Source organism: Falco cherrug, chromosome 2 (genome assembly GCF_023634085.1).
Source record: "Falco cherrug isolate bFalChe1 chromosome 2, bFalChe1.pri, whole genome shotgun sequence".
NCBI classification, from domain to species: domain Eukaryota; kingdom Metazoa; phylum Chordata; class Aves; order Falconiformes; family Falconidae; genus Falco; species Falco cherrug.
This window is the reverse complement of record NC_073698.1, coordinates 11,957,982-11,964,152: the sequence shown is the minus strand read 5'-3', so window position 1 is coordinate 11,964,152 and position 6,171 is coordinate 11,957,982.

Genomic DNA, 6,171 nt, shown 5'->3' with positions numbered 1-6,171 from the left:
TTTTTTTATACATATACAAACAGAGATGAACACTCAAGTCATCATGATGCTTAAGAATCCAACTAAAGAACTGAGGCTTCAAAAAAAGTTTAATCAGTTTAATTTTCTCCCTGCTCATTTTAGAAGAGAAAGCAGAATAATGCTGCTAGCCCATTCTGTAAAGGATGTGATGAAATCAGCACTGAGTGGGCAGAGCTGGATTTGAGGAGCAGTTTCATCCCCATGCTGTGCTAAATGTTTAGGCAGAGTGAAGGAAAATATAAAGTATTGGTGTTTGATGGGCTTAAAGCTATTAAAGTCTAAATGGAGTTATGTCGGGTTTTCCCCTTTCCACTTCACTTCTCTGCTTTAAGATCTTAGCAAGTTGCCTACTGCTTATTTATTGACACTGGTGTTTTCAACAGATTTGAATCCCTATATAAGACAAGAAGAAATAAAGTAGACTAGTATGGTACAATAAACAGTTTCATAGGACAAGCTATCATAAGCTTACCAATATGGAAATAAAACAGATAATATCTGGGTTGTTAAAGCCTCTCAGAAGGGCAGCTGCTCACTGTTCGGTAGAAACTTAGAAGAGCATTGTAGACATCAAATGTGACATTTTTAATAGGGCTTGTACCATTGAAACACAGCTGTGCTCAACAGGCAGAGCGGTCAAGCTGGGTTCTTTCATTCTGTTTCTTCACGTTATTTGAACTAACATGCTTCAGAACAGATGAGTGGGTCAGATCAAGGGTCTGTCTAGCTCAGTATCCTTCCTCAGAAAATTTCCAGAAGTACATCTGCAGGGAGCAGAGAAAGCACACGCCAATTGTTTGTCAAAATACTATTCTAGCCTTCAACAGTTTGCAGCTTGGGGACTTCCTGAGCCAGCGGTAATGTCTATGTTTTTAGACATCATCTAAAGTTTCTTTCCCATAAATTTATCCCTCTAGCCCATGTAAACTTTTTAGTTTCTATAATACTCTGTACAAAGGAATTCTACAGTGAAAGTGTTTTCATTCATCAAATGCTACCTATGTTTGATATTTCTTAGCTTCTGTACTGGGAGAAGCAGATAACAACTGAATCCTGTTCACTATCTCCATTTTACTCATCATTTTGCTGATACCGCTATCAACCACCTTTTTTCGCAGGATGAAAAGTAAGATGAGGCAGATCCAGTAGGTAGATATGGACCGTTTTCTTTTCTGAGAATTAGTAACTTTGCCAAAATGGGACGTTTCAGTTAAGCAAACTGTGAGGTCATGTTGAATCTGATAAATAGTTAAAGCTGCAAAAGAGGAGGACAAGTTGTGGAAATGTCAAAACATTTCATTTTGACATTTTCAAAATGAAATATCCTGTATTGCTGAAGTGTTTGTTTTGACATTCTTTACCTGAAACCTACAAAGTTCTGAACTCTCAAATGGCATCTAAAAAAGACCTCTTTTCTAAACAAGAAAGTGGAGTGCAAGGCCTACAAAAAGCCCAAGTGATCAAAAAGACAACCACATTAAACATTTAATTTAAGACTGAATAAGAGATTTCCACTTAAACCAAAACTCTTCATCCCAGTTTGCTTTGTAGAAACATTTGAATAGAAATATTGTATTTTGATTCAGACCAAATTACTACTGTGATTTTTCAGTATGGCTGTGGAACAGAGACATCTATCGTGTTCCCAGCCCTATTTACAGGGCTCTGAGTGGCCTTCTCTTTTTCTCAATATTTTTGGTCCTTATTTTCAATTACCATTCTTTTACTTGGTCATGCATGATTTGTGCAATGCAAGGAAGCACAAGCTGTTTTGATACTACTAATGCTGAAAGATCTGGTAAGCCTTTGGCTTGTTGAACCTTTCAAACCAAAGGTTAGCAAGAAATATAGCTGCTCCATATAAATGCATCAGGACAGACATGCCAAGGAAAGGAGAAAATACTTAGTGAATAAACTGAAAGACAAAATTGACAAAAAATCCCAAACCACCTCATGTGAAAGAATTTAGGTAAGAAATCACAAAATTTTTAACTGTCTGAGAAGCAAATTTATGGACAGTAAAGGGAATAAATAGAAAAGAGTATTTTTAGGATGGAACTGGATCAGTTTATGAAAGACTTACATGATACATTAGCCTGGGATAAAAAGCAGAAATCTGTCACTGTTTTGTGCCTTACACACATTTTATGGAAGTGTGAGGGTCCAGTTCTCCCATTTGCTACAAATGCAGCATTAAATGTGTCAACAGATCACAGCACTACTGCCACACATCATACCAACTGGCATGGATGAATATCTTGCTAAAATATATCTGTATACTGGACTGAATCCTTGATGACTGAATCCTGGGTAAACATAAACCAGAAAAGCCAGTATATAGTAGTTTCATTCCTAAAAAGGTTGAGCTTTGCAGTATCAATTATATATACTAAACTGAAAACAAACTGCCTCTCAGTGGGAAATGTTAATCCTAAACTTTTGGAACTGTAGTTTGGTCTGCAGATGTGGTTTCCATAAATTGGCTTGGGGAAAAAAACCCTAGAAAATGCCTTTGCCTCCCGGGAGAAACCTGCTGTCAGAGAGATGGGCTGTCCTCCAGATTTACCGTTGTGAGAGAGAACATCTGAACTGATCTAACGTTTTAGGGTGCTTGGATGGTCACAGGTGGTGTTAGTGTGATTTGTGCTGGAGAGCTGCCCCGCCTTGAGCCTGGTGTCAAAAGGGAAATGGGATCTCTCCTGCACGAGGAGTGAATAATCTGCTGTTTGCTGCTCTCCTTGCACTCATCGGATCATGTCTAGAAAAGATTCCTACACCATTTTCAGTCTTTGAAAATGAAATCCCATCCTCAGCAGTGGCTAAACGCAATACATACCAGCACCAAAAGTCTACAAGGCAGAAATTATTTTACTGGTTTGTTCTTTGGCATATTTTCATATTCACATCTGTGAAGTGAATGTAACTAACACAGGAGCCAGCCAGCCACGTCTCCACGGGCTGTGAATGGTACAGAGAAGTCATCCTCTGCACCAAAAAGTTGAAGTACTAGAAACGTGTTCCCAGAGGAAGAGGAAGCAAAGGGGAGCACATCATTCTGCTGGTCCCAGTGCTTGTGCACACTTTGCTGCACTCAGCTTCAGCAGCGGTGATGGGAAGGCATCACTGGAACCAGCCTGTACTTGTGCTGTTTGCTCAGGTTGGTGGGAAATGTGAATTTAATTCCTCCCAAACTGAGACCTGCCCATCACTGTGGTCTGACCCCTGGGCTGTGGCCGACCCTGTCCCCTGTCCCTTTCCCTGCACTGCTTTTCTGGCTTGGCACTGTGGGACATCACCATGTCGGGACAGGCACTACGCTGGCCCTCACTGTCACCCTCAACTCCCATCTCTCCTACCTTTGTCCCACCACTGCCTGACACGCTGGAGGGACATCTCAATCCATACATGGTTTTAAATATACGTGTATAAGAAGTGACCCTGCTGACTCAAACACTTCTCCGAGGATGAGTGATGCTCGTTTCTCAGAACAGACGCGCACACCTCCTCACCGGTTGCCCTCAGGCACAGCTCTCAGTGCAACATTGTGGAGGAGACAGCTTTGCCGTCAGCGACTGAGGCTGTGGCGGGACGTCCATACTCGTGGCCTCTGGGCGACACCTGAGGCATAAATACACCGGCACCCCCGGCTCCGTGAGACGGGTCCTTCGTGTTTGTGCCGGTTCCCACTTGATGGCAGCAGAGCCCGCAGCAACGGGGCTCTGTGACTGGGACGGCAGGCCCGGAGCGCCCACCGCGGAGAGGGGCTCTGGGGGAGCCGAGTCGATGTATTTTGGATTGGGGCTGTAATGGTGGTGGGACTGGCTCCGACGAGACCTTGGAGTCTCCTCCTTCCCGTTGCCAAACCGAGAGACACACATACGCTGTCTGCTGGAGATGAAATCTCCACCACTGAAACGATGTATGAGACCAGATTTACTCTCGTTGCAGGCCATGCTCTTAAAACAATGCAGTCGCTTGGGAAAATATTTCAGATTTCAGGTTTGGTTTGTCTGCCTTCACTACAAATGGTTTGTTCTGAATTTCTGTGTGCTGTGCAAATAGAAAGCAGCCCGAAGTTTATCATTTCTGAGGCTGAGCCAAGTTTTTGGCATCAACGTCACAGTTGTTTTCAGGCAAGTGTCCACAGAAGAAACTGAATGAGAAGAATTTCAGAGAATAAACAGAGAAGCACAGAAAGGACATATAGTTACAGAAAGAATATTTTCTGCAAGATAATCAGCTGCTCTGCAGGCAAGTCAGTGGTTTAATGACATTTATATTTGCAGATGTTTCCTAAGAGCCTAGTCAGCTTTTGGGGGAAAGCATTATTTGGTGTAAACTAGAGGAGCTTGAACTTTTCTCAGCTCTGTCTCCAGCTCAGGACCCACATGTCACCTGCTGGCTGCATCATTTACTGTGGTGTTGGTTAAACTCTTTTGGCATATTGCAAGGTCTGGAACGGAGGCTGCTCTTCTCATTCTTGTCTTTGTTCCAAGGTTATGTTGACAGAAATACTATATGTATTTTTCAAATAACATCAGACACAAGTATAAAAATGACACTTAAACATTATTCTCACCTTCTTGGAAATGTTTGCATTGCTGTTTAATTGCTCTCCTTTTTCCTGCCAGGATAACTAATATTTTTTAAGAAGACTGGCTTATTCCTCATTGTAAAGATATGTGCTCTGTAAACTGAAGGAAAAAGCCAAAGCGCCAGCTGCATTGGATGCTTCTGTTTCATGGATTCTGGTGGAATCACAGCTGGCACGTTCAGTCTGATGCTTGGAAATCAGGGCAGAAAAATTGTGATGGAGAAAATCAGAAGCTCCTAGAAAGCCCGTCTACCACTTCCTCTGACAAGTCAATTTTTGAAAATGTTTGCTCTTTGTGAAGCTAGATACAATATGCCACTTCTCCATCTTGTGTCCCGCCAAAAGCACATAAACCCTAGAAAAAGAAAGCCATAATAAAAAGGACTTTCTTACAAAAATTCAAGAGGTAAACAGATGGGCATATAATCCCTTGTCCAGTTTTACCTCTATTTGTTACAGGTCTTTGGACTGGAAATCTGGTGTTTCATGGACTGTAGGGGCCACAGAGTTAGCAGGAATAGCAGTGATATTCAAGACTGTGAGTTACTTACTTTCAGGTGCTTCATCTGTTTCTCATGAGAAAGTCTCAGGGAAATGAAGTAAGACCCTGTAGAGTGTACATCTCACTCCAGCTTCTCCTTTTGTTTGGGTTTCTTCCTGCATCAAGTTCTCCACAGGACTAACTTCACGGAGACTTCAAGAGCTTATGGGATGTAGGGTGGGATAATGGTAAAGGGAGCTGCCAGAGGCACTGGACTGAGGCACAGAGAACGATGCTCACTTTCTTTCTCAAAAAAAAAAAATTTTTTTTTTAAATTACTACTTCCAAAGGTATTTCCCTACTTTTTTTTTTTTCTAAAATTTACTGGCTGAAGCATATATTTGTGGTTTAGTAACTTCTGTGCTCTACAGCTATCTGTTGCACTAGTCAGTGTTAACTCTGAATGGGTTATTCATTGCTTTGAGACAGGGTTATAAATAGTGATGTCTGTGTGAAAAAAATCTATCATCTACACTGATGCACATTGTTTTTTGGCCTAAAATTATTCTATGATTACAGTGCATGGCACATTTTTAAAATCCCATGAATTGTGATTTATCTTCCTCTTTGGGGAATGTGGGAAATACATTACAAGCCTCTGACACAACTCACAGCCAGGAATGTCAAAGTTTTAAACTCGCCTAGGCCTTTAGATTCTGTTCATGGAGGCTTTATTAAAGGGTTAATACATTATTAATCATTACAAATATATTACAGTTGTAAATCAAGCACAGGCTCATCAAAAGTGTTTATAACCTGTGGTCACAAGACAAGCTGTTCACCTACTGGAGTCACAACAAAAAAAATCCATATTGGCTGAAATAACCATTTATTAGGACATATATTACACACTAGGACATCTTATTACACATTTACAGCCCTCCTTTGCAGGCAGCTTTGACTGAGATTTAGTTTTTGAAGTCTGAACTTTCTTGGAAACAATTTCTGTGAAACTTTTTGTAAGGCAATACTCAGTGTCAGTACTAGATCCCAGAACGTGGTGGTCATCAAGCAG